The sequence below is a fragment of the Tamandua tetradactyla genome, chromosome 4, assembly GCF_023851605.1.
Source record: "Tamandua tetradactyla isolate mTamTet1 chromosome 4, mTamTet1.pri, whole genome shotgun sequence".
Taxonomy (NCBI): Eukaryota; Metazoa; Chordata; class Mammalia; order Pilosa; family Myrmecophagidae; genus Tamandua; species Tamandua tetradactyla.
The window spans coordinates 110017403-110032911 of record NC_135330.1 but is presented as its reverse complement, the minus strand read 5'-3'; positions in this window follow the sequence as shown (position 1 = coordinate 110032911).

Here is a 15509-nt window from a genome sequence, read left to right as displayed (position 1 = left end):
ATGACTTTGTCCAAGAATATAATAATCCCATTTTATAAAAGAGAAATTTGAGACTCAGCCCTCTTGGAGTTTTTAATTCCATGTCCCAAGTCCTAACATTAATTTTCCTGAGTTTTGTGGCGCTGATATCAAACAAGTCCCCTCTATCTAAAAATGCACTTGATGTTCATGAAAACAACTAATAGTTAAAATGCTTGGGAGATTTTATTTGATATTTGGCCAGGCAAATTTATTTAGGCATATGAAAACCAAGTAGAGAAAAATCTCTACTTTCCAGAACTCAAAAAAATTTCTTTCCCATGTACTGCTTTACCTTTATTGTTTATGGTTTGTGGCACTGGCATTTAGAGCCTTTAAATGAAAGAAGGTGAAAGAAGAGGAAGGGGGGAAAAACCTGTGATGGATGAGATTGGATTTGAGGTTATCAAAAATCTATTAATTTTATACATAACAATTCTTCATCACACGAGTTCACTGAAAGAAGCACAGATTTGTAGAAATGGAAGTATCTCCAAGATCATCTGCGAGGACATTTTCAATATGTAATGAAGAGGGTAAAGCCCTGTGAGCTTAGTAACTTTCTTCAGGTTATGGGACTATTTTGACTTTAAGGCATGACTTGAACTCATGTCTTTGACCTTCAGCTGCATGTAACCATTGTGTGAGTTTCACCTGCTTTGGGAATTTTTCCCTCAGTGAACTGAAGGAAATGCTTAAACAATCGTTCTTTTACCCGTAGGATGTGTGCTGGAGTTATAGGATTCCAAAGCACATCCTACAGTTACAGAACACTTGCCAAGAATGGTTTCCTACTATTGTGAAATTTCAGAGCCAGGCTACCAAGAGGGACTTCAGACAGGGAGAGAAAACCCATTTTAAATAAAGCTCGGATTAGTTTTTTTTCCTAGGGTTTCTCTATTTTAACATAATCCTCTGCATGAATAAATTTAAATAAATGCGCCATTTAGACCCATTCAATCTCATAATTTCAATAGAATGGTTGAAGCATAATAAGCGTGTTCACAGTATTCCTAATCACACGTATAGAAATGCTTGAATATAGAAAAGTACAAATATGTAAAACCCATAGAGAAAACGGAATAAAAATCTCTCACCATTCTATACTTTAAAATGCATGCATAGAGCGGTACCATGGTGGCTCAATTGGCAGAATTCTCACCTGCTGTGCCGGAGATCTGGGTTCGATTCCCTGTGCCTGCCCATGCCAAAAAAAAAAAAAAGAAAGCATATATAAAGATAAGAAATAAATGGCAGGAAGCAGCTAATTGTTCATTCAGTAACAAGCTCTGTGGCAAATGTTTTGAGACAGTCAGATGATGTACTTAGCATCCAGTTTCCTACCATAGCATATAAATATCACCTCTCTGTTTCCTTCAGAGATAAATTTAACCTTACAGCCAGGCTCAGTGTCTCCAGTGCTGTCTCATTTGTAGGGCAATTATCAGTCCATAAGTTTCTGACACTTTGTGACTTACAGGATATCTTTCAGCAGGCAGGTATGTGCAATAGTTAACCAATTTTCTAATCTTTCTGGGATGTGTACATGGAATGACATGTCTATTTATTCTGCACTTGAAATGCAAGGAACTACTTAATTCCATGATACTTGGCAGAAGGGAATAAGTTTGCTAGACAAGGTTGAAAACAAGTATGTCACTGTGGGCTGAGAATAAATAGGCATAAATGTAGTTTCCTTCCTTTATGCACATCCAATAAAGTATAATATCAGGCATGACCCATAGTCAAGATACAGAGGTGTTTTAAAGGAATTTTCATGCCCCAATAACCAGCTTCAACAACTATCAACTCATAGCAATCTAGTTTCATTTATATCCCCATCTCCTTCCCCACTCTGACTATATCAAAGCAAATTCCAGACAACCTATTTTATCCATAAATATTTTAGTGTCTATTTCTAAAAGATGGGGACTTAAAAAAACACACAACCACAATTATCATACCAAAAAATGGACAATAATAACTTAATGTCACTACTATCCAATGACTGCTGAAATTTCCCAAATGTCTCATAAGTGTTTTTGTTTTGTTTTCTATTTGAAATCAGGATCCAAGTAAGATCCATACGTTACTATTGACTGATACTTTTTCTTTAATCTCCTTTAATTTACAGATTGATTCTCTCCAGCGCTCTCTCATTTTTTTCCTTGAAATTTATTTGTTAAAGAAACTGGATTGTTTGTCCTATAGTCTCCCACGACTTAGATTTGCTAATTGCATCCTTGTAGTTTCATTTACTAAGTTCCCATATCCTTTCCCCTGTGTTTCTTGTAAACTGGAAGCTGGTTCTACAGGCATGAGAAGATCCTGGCTCAATTTTTTGGTAAGAATATATCATAGGAAATGTACACAATGTGTGGTTGTCTCTTTTGTTGTAATGTAATGCCACTGAATGATAACTATCTAGATTATTAATTCATAAGGGTGGCAACAAAAGTCATATTTTAATTCTTTCATTCCCTCTTCACTTACTGGAAGAATTCTGTATATTTGATTACCTTAATTTAACATTTATACAGGAAAAACAGGTTAAATGCTTGATTCTTATCCTAATTTAACAGATTTCAAAATAATAAGTTGTTTCCCTAATATACTGCAATAGTGACAAATGAGGGGTTTTTTTTTGTTGTTGTTATTATGAACTCATTATGAAAACATACTTGATGCATTTTGATTTGTTTTAGCTATTATTTCAAGTTGTCCATCTTTTTCAGTGGGAGCCTCTCCAAGCTCACTCTTGACTCCTTTCGAAATGATCATATCATCTTTGATAGATTTCTTGTTTTCTGAAATGACAAGATGTTCCAGGCTTGTCTTTAACATTTAGGGTCCAGATCAGGCATCAGCTACTTCTCGGAGGAGTTCTGATTCCTTTTACTGGAAAATGATATTTAGAGTTCACCGTCCAGAGTGCAAGGGGTACTCATTGTTATTGGGTTGACCATTGTTTCTAGAACTTCCCAATGGATAGAAACCAAAAAATGTGTGTGTGTGTGTGTGTGTGTGTGTGTGTGTGTGTGTATGTGTATGACAAAAAACATGAATACATCCTGAAGCTCCCACTTTAAAATCAGTCCTACAGGATTTTTACTTAATTTAATTGATCTTGTATCTGTATGCCATTTGTCCCATACTTTGCTTTATTCTCACAACATGCCCACAAGTTTCAGCATAACAGAGTAACACTACCTTTGATTATGAAAAACAGTGAAAACATTTTCTTATATCCCTTGTTCTTGAAGTAATCTCACTAGAAAGTTACCGTCCAATTACTATGCTCATTTAATCTTTTTTATGACTGCTTTATTGAGATATAATTCAAAAATACAATTGATCCACTTAATGTGTACAACTCAGTGGCTTTTAGCATAGGCAGAGTTGTGTGGCCATCATCATAATCAACTTTAGAACAGTTTCATCACCGCGAAAAGAAACCCCATACACATCAGCAATCACTCTCCACTTTCCACCAACCTCCGCCCCCAACCCCTGACAACCACTAATCTACTTTCTGTCTCTATGGCTTTGCCTATTCTGGACGTTACATAGAATACATAGAATATGTAATTTTGTGTTTGACTTCTTTCACTTAGCATAAAGCTTTGTTGTAGCATGTGCCTGTATTTCCTTTCTTTTTATAGCCAAACAAAATTCCGTGATATGACTATATCTTATTTGTCCATTCATTAGTTGGTGGACCTTTGGGTTGTTTCCACTGAGGGGCTGTTATGAATAATGCTGTTAAGAACATTCATGTATGAGTTTGTGTATGACCATGTGTTTTAATTTTTCTTAGAAATAGACCTAGGAGTGGAATTGCCGGGTAACTATATTTAAACATTTTGAGGAACTGCCCCACCAAATGTTTTCCAAAGCAGTGCACCATTTTGAATTCCTCCCTTCAGTGTCTGAAGTTTCCAACTCCTCCACATCCTGACCATCTTTGTTATTATATGTCTTTTCTATCGAAGCCATCATAGTGATACCTTATTGTGGTTTTGATTTGCATTTTCCTGAAGGCTTATACTTGCTTTAGGTTAAATTTGCTCTCTTTTTCCAATGTCTTAAAGTGATGTCTCAAGGTTTTGATTTGAAGTCTTTCTTCTTTTGTAATATAGGCATTTTCAACTATAAATAACCCTGCAAGCACCGCTTTCACTCCATCCCATAAATTTTCATATTTCCATTCTTCTCAAAGTATTTTCAAATTTGCCTTGTGATTTCTTCTTTGACCTGCCATTTAGGACTGTGTTGTTCAATTTCCACATATTTTTATCATCTCTCTCTTTCTCTTTCTCTTTCTCCTTCTCTCTCTCTCTCTCAATTTCTCTCTGTCTATTTTCAAATTTCCCCCTTTTTTTCCTGTTATTTATTTCTAATCTCATTTCACTGTGGCTGGAGAACTTACTTTGTGTGGTTTTGATCATTTTAATGAGGCTTGAATTGAGGTTTGTATTGTGGCCCAAATTATGATCTGTTGTGGAAAGTGTTTCAGGTATACTGAGAAGAATGCGTAGTCTGCTGTTGCTGAGTGTTCTATAGATATCAGTTATGTCTAGTTGGTTTTTTACTGTTGTTCAAGTCATGTATTTCCTTGGTGATTTTCTTTCTCATATTCTATCCATATTGAACGTGGGAGTTATAGTCTACAAATATTATTGCTGAATTGTCTGTTTCTCCCTTCACTTCTGTCCATTTTTACTTCATGTATTTTAATTCTCTGTTGTTGGGAGCATACATGTTTAAAATTGTTATATCTTCCCAGGAGAATAACACTATTATCATTATAATATATCTCTCTTTATCACTAGTAAAAATTTTTGTTTGAAGTCTATTTTGCCTGATGTTAGTGTAGCCACTTCACCTTTCTTATGATTATTGTTTGCATAATATATCTGTTTCCATCATTTTATGTTCAATTTGTTTGTATCTTTGTTTCTCAAGTGTGCTCCCTTAGACAACATATAGTTAAATTTTAATTTATCGAACATGACAATCTTGAATTTTTTAATGCATTCATACTTAATTTCATTATTAATATGGTTGTATTTAAATTGACCATTTATATATTTTTAATTTTGAAATAATTTGAAACTAACAGGACAGTTGCAAAAATAATTCAAATTTCATTCAGAGAACTCCAACACATCCCATACCCTCAGTCCACTAATTTAAACATTTTACCACCTTTACCATATCATTCTATCATACATCAATTTATCTACCTACACTTCTGAACATTTAAGAGTAGTTGCACAAACCTTTTTCTCAAACACACAATACTTCCATGCACATTTCCTGCAAAGAAAGATATTCACTTATGTAACCACCTTAAGCATGGTTTTCAAGTTCAACAAATTTAACATGGATTAAGCTTACAATCTATATTCCAATTTTTGTCTTAGGTCCTTATGAACTTTTTCTTCTCCATTCTTAGCTCCCATCCATTATCATTTATTGCTTTTAATTGTCACCATCTTTATAGTTTCTCTTTCTTCCGTTTATTTTTAAGTTGTGGAAATACATATAAAGCATAAGTCTTCCCATCCTTACCAAGCATTCCATTCAGTGGGATTAATCATATTCACAACGTTGCAGCACCCTCATCACCATCCATTACCAGAACTTTCCATTCACCTCAAACAGAAACCCTACACTCAGTTATGTTAACAACCCATTGCTCCCGCCCCCCACCATTAGTAACTTGTACTTTACTTTCTGGCTCCATGAGTTTGCATATTCACTGATATTTTCTTTGTGGTTTTCAGGGGGCTTAAAGTTAACATCCTAAATCTATAGGACGCTTGTTTGCTTTGATACCAACTTAACAACTGCAATAGCACACATAAACTATGTTCCTATACCCCTCCATCCCCTACCTTTATGAAGTTCTTGTCACAAATTACATATTTATATGTTATCAGTCCAAAACCATTGATTTTTCTTTATGGTTTATGCATTTGCCCTTTAGATCCCATAGGAAGTAAAAAATGGAGTTACAAATCAAAAGGGCAATGGTACTGATATTTATATTCACATCTCATTATCTTTACCAAAAATCTTTATTTCTTCAGATGGCTTCAGTAAATTGTCTAGTGTCCATTCCTTTCAACCTGCAGAATACGCTTTAGCTTTTCTTGCAAGGCCTGTTTAGTGGTGATGAAGTCCCTCAGCTTTTGTTTATCTGGGAGTGTCTTAAACCTTCCCTCATTTTTGAAAGACAGTTTTTGCCAGATACAGAATTCTTGATTGGTAATTTTTTCGCTTTCAGCACTTTAAATATGTTTTTCTACTATACTCTTGCTTCAGTGGTTTCATATGACAAATAGGTGCTTAATCTTATTGAGGCTCCCTTGTATGTGATGCAATACTTCTCTCTTGCGGCTTTCAGAACTCTCTTTGGCATTTGACAGTTTGATTTTAACACAGTGCAATGTAAGTCTATTTAAGTTTATCCTGTTTGGAGTTCATTGATGTGTATATTCATGTCTTTCATTCAATTTGGGAAGTTTTCAACATTATTTGAATATTCTCTCTGCCCCTGTATTAGCCAGAATTCTCTAGAGAAACAGAATCTGCAGGAAATATCTGTAGATATAAAGTTTATAAAGTGTCTCATGTAACCATGGGAACATACAGTCCAAAATCCGCAGGCCAGGCTGTGAAGCTGACAATTCCAGTGGAGGGTTTGGACGAACTCCACAGGAGAGGCTCGCCAGCCAAAGCAGAAAGAGACCCTGTCTCTTCTGAATCCTCCTTAAAAAGCTTCCTGTGATTAGATTAAGCATCACTCATTGCAGAAGACACGCCCCTTGGTTGATTACAAATGGAATTAGCTGTAGATGCAGCTGACGTGATCCTGATTTAATTCTATAAAATGTCCTCATAGCAACAGACAGGCGAGCACTTGCCCAACCAGACAAACGGGTACCACCACTTGCCCAAGTTGACACATGAACCTGACCATGATCGCCCCTTCCTTCTTCTCGGACCCCCAAAATGCACATATTGATAAGCTTGATGCTGTCCCATGGGTTCCTCAGGCTCTGTTTACTTTTTTCTTTATTCTTTCCTCTTTCTTCTCCTCAGACTCGTTGATTTTCAATTGCCTTATCTTCAAGATCACTGATTCCTTTATCTGCACCTCCAATTTGCTGTTGAATCCTGTTAAGGAATTTTTAATTCCTGTAACTGTGGTCTTCGACTCTGCTTGGTCCTTTTTCATAATTTCCATCTCTCTAATGATAGTCTCTTTGTACTCATCTCTCATTTTCCTGATTTCCTTCAGTTTTTTTGGTCCATGTTTTCCTTTATCTCTTTGAGCATATTTAGAACCATTTTATAGTCTTTGTCTGGAAAGGCCAAGGTCTGGTGTTCCTCACTGATGGTTTCTAATGCTTTAATCTTATCCTTTATCTGGGCCATCACTTCCTGATTCTTTGTTTTGTAATCTTTTATTGAGACCCGGGCATTTTGATATCTTAGTGTGTTATCATTGAAATTTATGCTCTGAGGTATGTTCCTTAAGTTTGTGGCTAACTAGTAATATGACAGGGCTGACAGAAAACAATAATAATAAGGAAAACAAGAAAAGTCCTTTCCCAGTCTTTGCAGCTTGACCTATGGGTGTGCTCTCCTTCAGGCCTTACCCTTACAATTTGTTTTGAGAATAGCTTCAGCTCAAAGCATGGAAGCCTCCCTGATCCTTTCTGCGCATGTGCGCATGTGTCTTGTCTTCAGCATGCGCGTGTGATTATAGGAATTCTCCTATTAACATGTTTCCAAATGTTCCCTCTCCCTAGGAGAGAGTTTCCTTAAAGTGTGGGCTGGGCACTGTATGTCTTACAGCCATCCAGCCATTGCCACAGGCAGTACAACTTGACCACCATTCCATTGTATTCTGCAGTGGTCAGTAAGCCACAATCTACACACAGGGCAAGTTCTGGGATGGATTCCCACAGGCCACTACCAGACAGATTGGGCCAGACAGACATGCTCCCAGTATGTGCATGAGGGTGACTCTGCTCCCTTCAGAACCGGGACCGGGGATCCACACTGCGGGTGCAGACCAGCTCTATGGTAAGCTGGTGAGGGAATAGGGGAGGGCCCAGCCAGAGCATCTTAAAAATGGAGATGCTTCCATTTTTAAGTAGCTTTTTCTTGATTCGGTGTTTGTCCTGTTACCACAGTCCTTTAACAATTTTCTGGAGCTTTTAGAAAGATGTTTCTGCTGTTCTGGCTGGTTGTTCCCCTTCTGTTGGGGAACAGAGCTTTGAAGCATCTTACTCTGATGGCTTGATCAAGGCCAGTCCTGTGATTTATTTTTGTTTTTAGTCTCATGTCTTTTTGGTTCCTATATTCCTTTACTTTCTCTTTTGCATTAAGCATTTTCTATTGTAACACTTTAATTTGTAAAATGCGTGTTTCATTTTATTCTTTTGAGTTATTTTCTTAGCAGTGGCTTTAGGGTTTACCATATACATATCGTATCAGACTCTATTTCAAATGTACAGTAACTAAATTCCAGTGTGATACAGAAGCATTACTCTTAGAAAGTTTTCTCTTTTCCCTTTTATGCTGTTATTGTTATACATATTTGTTCTAGTTTGCTAGCTACTGGTATGCAATATACCAGAAATGGAATGGCTTTTTAAAAGAGGAATTTAATAAGTTGCTAGTTTACAATTCTAAGGCTGGGAAAATATCCCAATTAAAATAAGTCTATAGCAATGTCCAATTAAGGCATTCAGGGAAAGATACCTTGATTTAAGAAGACTGATGAAGTTTAGGGATTCTCTCTCAAGCGAGAAGGCACATGGCGAACACAGTCAGGGTTTCTCTCTCAGCTGGAAGGACGCATTGACAACATAGCATCATCTGCTAGTTTTCTCTCCTGGCTTCCTGTTTCATGAAGCTCCCTGGGAGGCGTTTTGCTTCTTCATCTCCAAAGGTCGCTGGCTGGTGGACTCTCTGCTTCTCGTGATTATGTCATTCTGTGGCATTCTGTCATTCTTCTCTGCTCTCTGAATCTCCCACTTTCTCCAAAATGTTTCCATTTTTATCGGATTCCAGTAAACTAATTAAGACCCACCTGGAATTGGGTGGAGACATGTTTCCACCTAATCCAGTTTAACACCCACTCTTGAGTGAGTCACCTCTCCATGGAGATAATCTAATTAAAGTTTCCAACCTACAGTGCTGAATAGGGATTAGAAGAAACAGCTGCCTTCACAAAATCAGATTAGGATTAAAACATGGCTTTTCTAGTATATATACATCCTTTCAAACGGCACAATATCATATCTATACATGTTAAAAATTCAACAATACATTGTTATTATTATTTTATATCCTTTTTGCCTTTTAAAGAAGCTGAGTGTTTTAGTTTCCTAGCTGCAAAAACAAATACCCTGCAATGGGTTGGCTTTATAACAGGAATTTATTGGCTCACGATTTCAGAGACTAGAAGACTTGCTTCTTCCCCAGGTTGGGATGTTCTGGCTGGCCAGCAATCTTTGGGGCTCCCTGACTTTTCTGTCACATGCAATGTACATGGTAATGCCTTTTTCTTTCTTTTCTGGATCCCATTGACTTCCAGCTTCTGGCTGCTCCCTGTGACTTCTCTATCCAACCTTCTCTCCACTTATAAATGATCTCAGTAATCTGAATTAAAGCCCCACCTTATTGAAATAACAACTTGAAGAGATCATAATTACAGTGGATTCACACCCACCAGTACATGGACCAAGACCAAGAACATGTCCAAACTGAGGAACACAGTACAATCCACCACATTGAAAGAAGAAAGGAGAGCAAACATGTATTTATAATATTTGTTATATTAGTACTCTTGTTTACCATTTCGGGTTTTCTTCATTGGTTCCTGTGGATCTGTGTTACTATCTGGTGTAATTCCCATATTATAGGCCCAATTATACAATTATATACATAATGTTTCATGAAATTTCTTTTAAGTCAGCTAAGAGAAAAAAGTAATATGCATTTATATCAGCTTTTATAATTACATTATTATCTTTACCAGTGCTCTTAGATATTTTATTTTTTGATGGATTCAAATTACCATCTGGTGTCACTTGCTTTCAGCCTGAAGAACTTGTTTTAGTATTTCTTGTGCGGAAGGTCTGCTAAAAACAGATTTTCTCGGTCTTCTTTATCTAGAAAGTGAATCCTTAATTCACTTTCATTTGTTTTCCTTTTTGATGCAATTTTATTGAGATAAATTCACACACCATACAATCCATCCAAATCACTTTCAATTTTGAAGGGTAGTTTTGTTGAATGCAAGACTCTTGATTGAAACTTTTTTTTTTATTTCAAAACTTTGAACATGCCATCCCAGTACCTGACCTCTAATCAGCTGTTAATTTTATTGGCATTATCTTGTACTGATAACTTCTTTTTCTCTTGCTACTTTCAAGAGTTTCTCTGACTTTGCTTTCAAACATTTTGGTGTGCTTGGGTGTGGAGCTTCTTGGATGTGTTCTAAATATAGTCAGTTCCCTTGAGGAGAACATTGGAACTCTCTGTCCTTATGGCTTTCCTGAGTAAAATCTATGAGCTACTGTTCCAAAGCTGGGGCCTACTTGGAGTGATGTCTTTGCTTTGCCAATGGGGTGCTGGACAAAGGTCTTCTGGTCCTGCTTCTCCTGGTGTGGAACCTCCATTCAATGAACAAGCTGGGGTGAGGGAATCAGTGCTCGAATATTCTCCATATGCTTTGCCTAGAGTAGAGTTTCCAACCCAAGAATGAGGGATAAATTAAAGAAGGGAACCCCTTGCCTCTTGACTGTACCTGCCTCGAATTTAGTTATGCAGCACAGAGCTGGGAGCTGAGAAATGGTTGTAGATTGCTACTCCCAGAGAGATATTATAGCCCTTGCCTGAGAATTTAGGGGAGAGGGAATTCCATCTTCCTGGTCATTTTAGATCAGAGTGGAGCTTTCATGACCTTGAACTGGAAGGGGAAGAAGAGAACAGATCATGGCTCAAATGCCATAGACCGGCTATTTTATGACATTTTAGTTGAGTTCTTGAATTAATCTCTTAAATATATCTTTGTTTGTTGTATGCCCTTAGGACAATTTCTAGAGATTTTAAATGGTTAGGTTTTTAAACTATAATTTCCACAGTTTTGGTTTCACTGGGGGTCCATGGAATTCCTTGTACTGCCATTCAGAAGTTGTCCCTTTATTTACCTTTTGATTGTAGAAAATTTCAACCATATATAAAAGAAAGAGAACAATATAATAAATCCTCATGAGCTAAATATCTATCTTCAATAATTATGAACATATGGCCAACATCTCACTTCCACTCCTTCTTCCCCTAGATTATTTTCAAGCAAATTCTCAGTATCATATTACTTATTCTGTAATTACTGTTTTTCAAATCAGTTAAAATGGTAGCTCTCTGTGTGGTTAATACTACCAACTCAATAGTTTTGTTGGTTTTTTTTTTTAGAAATTTAGGGATGTTTGTGTTTCCTTTTAGATTTAATTTTTTGTATCATAATTGCATAAAATATTTACATGATTCCAAAGTTACATATACATATAAAATATATTCAGAGAAGTTCTACGTTTTATGCCTCTGCCCATCACCTACACTCTTCTCCTCTTTACTAACCCTTTCTAAGATTTCATGGTTTATTCTTGCATTGTTTTTTTAAATATAAGGAATTTATTAATTATATACCCTTTTTTTTTTAAGATAAATATTAGTATACTGTTAGGGAAGAACCCTAACTTTATAGACGATGGCAAGGAAATAGTAGATGGCAAAGGGGGTGACTAATAAGCAGCAATTATGAATTATGGAATGTCATAATCCCATAGGTGTCAGAAGTAGAAAAAAGCCAATTGATCACAGCTAAATAGTTTCTTAATCACAGCTGACAAGTAGCAAGAAAATCAACAAGATAATGCCATTTCCTTTTCCCTTCATGATAAGAAAAAATGGGGCTTCATGGTAAGATAAGATGGAGGCTCCGTGCAATTGGTTGTGCTACAAAAAACCTAAGGATTAGGGCTCAGCACCTTTTATAGTAATCAATGAAGAAGCCAGGTAATGAGTATACACCAGTCACATAACGGGTGCCTGGACCTACCTAATTGCTTATGTGATGAACTACAGAAATGTATGGCTTAGGTTCAGAGGATGTTTAGGTCTTGCAATTTGTTATACTCAGAAGAAATACCTAGGTTCCATGGTGGACTTCCTCTCCCAACAATTCACCTCTTGGCCTTACACATTCTTGCTGAATTCAAATTTTCGATACCTTCGATGACAGTTTTGACACTGTCAAGGAACAAGATTAGATGCAATGATAGGGACTGTCACCAAACCCATTCAGGGAACTCTTGATTAGGGCAGTTATCAACAGAACCCTGGTCAGTAGGATGAGGCCAGCCATACACCTCAGCTATGCACCCCAGGATCTCAGACTAATTGAATAAGTTCCAAGGGAATGAATAGGTAGTATTTTAGATAACCACTTAACTTCTTTTTTTATGTCATCTATGGGTTGTTCCACCTGTCCTATGGCATTGAGCCACACACAACAGTGTGTTGGTGGCCATACTCAACCCTCCCTATTCACCCAGAGTGTCATCTAATGTTAATCTATTATCCAGTATGACCCATGCAAAGAGTTTAAATTGGTCTGCTGATTCTAGAGCTTGTGCCATTTTAGTGGTTATGGTAGCTAAGGTCAAGAACGGGTTCCTAACTATGGTCTCTAAGACATGGACTCTGATTCCAGGAGCAGTACTTGCACTGCAGTATGGAGCCAGGAGTTAGTTATCCCTGTAGGATAAACATGTTCACTCTGGGACCCCACAAAGGGAATATGGACCAAACAGTAGTGTCAGTGCCTAATTACAGGGAACAACAGATGGGTCAAAACAATCTCCATACCCAGTGGAAGACATTCCATGGCCCTTTCTCCTTCACATGTGTTTTAGTTTGCAAGCTGCTGGGGTACCTGCAATGGAATGACTTTTATAAGGGGGAATTTATTAAGTTGCAAGTTTACCGTTCTAGGGCTGTGAAAATGTCCAAATTAAGGCAAGGCTATGAAAATGTCCAAATTAGAGCATCCAGGGAAAGATACCTTGGTTCAAGGCCAATGATGTTCAGGGTTTTTCTCTGTCAACTAGAAAAAGACATGGCGACGTCTGCTAGCTTCTCTCCAGGAATCTTCAACGGTTTCCCCAGGGTTCTGTCCGTTCTGTTTGCTCTATCGGTTCTGGTGGTTCTCCAGCTTTTTTTGAAAATGGTTCTCACTTAAAAGGCTCCAATAAGCAATCCCACCTTGAATGTGTGGAAACACATCTCCATGGAAACCATCTAATCAAAAGCTACCACCCATGTGGAAAAAAAAATTTATCCACCCACAGTTGGGTGGGTCACATCTCCATGGAAACAATCAGAAAGATCCCATCCAGCAATATTGAATAAGGATTAAAGGACTTTAATTAAAAGGATTAAAAGCTTTTCTGGAGTACATTAAAGCTTCCAACCAACACAACATATAAATACATAATTCAAAGAGCATAGGCCATTCTAGTTCAGGATTTATTGTTGAATTTTATTTGGATCAACATTACATGGGTTTGGTTAAGCCTCAAGGACAATGTCACCAACTGGTTGCAGACTTGATCTCCACACATGGTATAATCTTAGGCCACTCCATTTCCATTAGGAGACATACATGAATCCATGTCAGTCAGATGGTGTGCTGGTTTGAAAGGATGTATGTCCTCTAGAAAAGCCATGTTTTAATCTAAATCCCAAACTGTATGTTTGAATTTGTAATTAGATCTTCTCCCCAGAGATGTAACCGAATCAAGAGTGATTGTTAAATTGGATTGGGGAAAATGTGTCTCCACCCACTTGGGTGGGTCTTGATTAGTTTCTTAAGTCTTATAAAAGAGGAAACATTTTAGAGAATGAAAGAGATTCAGCGAGAGCAGAGCAGAACAACATAGCCACAAGAAGCAGAGTCCACAACCTTTGGAGATGAAGAAGGAAAATACCTCCCAGGGAACTTCATGAAACAAGAAGCCAGGAGAAGAAGCTAGCAGATGACACCATGTGTGCCACAGATGAGAGAGGAACCCTGACTTTGTTCACCATGTACCTTTCTAGATGAGAGAGAAACTCTGACTGTGTTTACCATGTGCCCTTTCACTTGAGAGAGAAACCCTGAACTTCATTGGCCTTCTTGAACCAAGATATCTTTCCCTGAATGCCTCAGATTGGACATTTCTATAGGCTTGTTTTAATTGGGACATTTTCTTGGCCTTAGAACTGTAAACTAACAACTTATTAAATTCCCTTTTTTAAAAGTCATTCTGTTTCTGGTATATTGCATTTCGGCAGCTAGCAAACTAGAACAGAAGGAAATAAGGTTGTGTCAGGTCACCACATGTTTGTCATAAAAAGGGAGTGGGGTGTGGATCCACATTTGGGAGCCACACCCCACTTTTAATAATGTCAGGCAGAGCAAAATAATTCAGGGCCAGCTATGTCCATGAGTTTGTCTTGTTCCACAGTATGTGGACAGGATGACAAACCCAGTAACAGGCCATATTGCCAACTGTAGCTGCCACTTGACTCCAGCAGACCATGTGATCATTTTGCCAGGCTACCATGCTGCTTCTAGGGATCTCAAGGTCTAAGGGTTGCTTCTCTCTCTCCATGTTCATATAGTCTGTTTGTCTTAATCCAACAACTGAAACCTAGTGGTAATAGAAGCAACAAGTTGGAGTCATCCTTCGTTGGTTATCTAATTGCCACCCTAAGATGATACCAGTTAGGTATCCTAGGCACTAGAATCAGTGGAAAGTAAGAAGAAAAATGGCTGGGGATTATTGGGGCAGAGTCAGGGAAATGGAAAGCCAGTGTCTTTGTTCCCTGCCCCTTCTATCCTGACTTTCCCAAACAACCATTCCTAAGGGCCTGTTATCTTGTAAAGAATAGCCACATTAATGTCCACATTATCTGACCAAGATACAACAAGGTCTATCTAGCAATGTTTTATTGTGGAAACTTTAAAAGTACTTTCCACAAACTGAGGTTGACAAGAGATGTGAAATGTCCATTGAATAACATGTTCATTGGCCAACTGTTGGAACCTCTTCACAGTGAGTGGTATTCTACTGTCTGATTTTACGTGGTTCAGCTAACCCAAAACATGCAAGAACTTGGTCTCAAGTGCAGGTATGGCCAGAATCTACCACTTACACAAGAAGGGCACTTCTATGTTTGGAATATTAATGGCCATTAAACACCAGTAGTAGCCACAAGATATCTGCAATGAACTGATGAAGTCTATCTGCCAGGACTGAACAAGTTTTCACTCCTTGAGCAAAGTGTCTTTGCTCGCCTTCAGAAAACCAACTGCTGATATGCACTGCAGTCCTGGTAGGCTATTCTGGCCCCCTTTG